A 934-nucleotide genomic window follows, 5' to 3' on the forward strand; every position below is an offset into this window, starting at 1 on the left:
AGGGCCGGATCCGGCCCCCGGGCCTTGACTTTGACACAGGTGATCTAGATCAATCATCCACGCCAGGCAGATGGTTACTGCTGTCTTTGAGGGGCCTCCCACCACGTCTGATAACAAGGTTCCTGGCCTATGTAGGGCAACTGTGACTGCGAACACACGCGAGAGGCTGGAGTGGAGTGAACAGGTGGCCGGCCACTTGGGGCCGGCGCTCACGTCGTGCGTCCACAATCAAAGTTGGGTTATGAGAAGATGCTCGAGTGTTTCAAGAGCGCGATGCAGAGGAAGGGCGTTCGTGCTACGGCGCCTCCTGGGAAATCAAAGCCTGCAAAAGGCATTAGCTTCGGCATACACCCCAGCAACACGGTTGAGGTCAAAAACAGTCTCAAATCCTGCTCTTTTTTGATCAATTTCTCTGCTTTGCAATGGCAAGGCTGCTGACCGAGTTAGGAACTCTTTAAAAAAAACAAACAAAAAAAAATGATGGTTGGCCGGCTTTTCTTATTTTTGTTGCTGCAGAGCTCCCGCTGACCCAAATAGGCGCTGTGAGTCTCCAGCATGCACATCAAGCAAATGTGGGCTCCTTTGCCAAAAAAGAGCCCTGAGATGCGGTGGTGTGTGATCTAAAAATGTATGCATGCTGTCAGTCTCCGTGTGTGCGTGCGCTGGTTTGTGGCAGTGCCTTGGACGCAGTTGAAAGACGGATGGAGTTTCCACTGATGCTGCGGGGAAGAGGCTTTTTTTTTTGAATTTGCTCTCAGAAAGGTAGAAATATGTCTCTTTTAATATCCTGCCTGTACAAATCCAAAGCAAAAAAGAAGAGTAAATGTTGATTTACCCATGATTCTTTGCACTTTCAGGCACAGAGATGAAAATGGCTGAAAAAAGGATGCAGCTGGAAGTCCAACAAAGTTTCCTCCTGGACCGTTTTCTCCCT

The sequence above is a fragment of the Oryzias melastigma genome, unplaced genomic scaffold, assembly GCF_002922805.2.
Source record: "Oryzias melastigma strain HK-1 unplaced genomic scaffold, ASM292280v2 sc01120, whole genome shotgun sequence".
Lineage (NCBI taxonomy): Eukaryota > Metazoa > Chordata > Actinopteri > Beloniformes > Adrianichthyidae > Oryzias > Oryzias melastigma.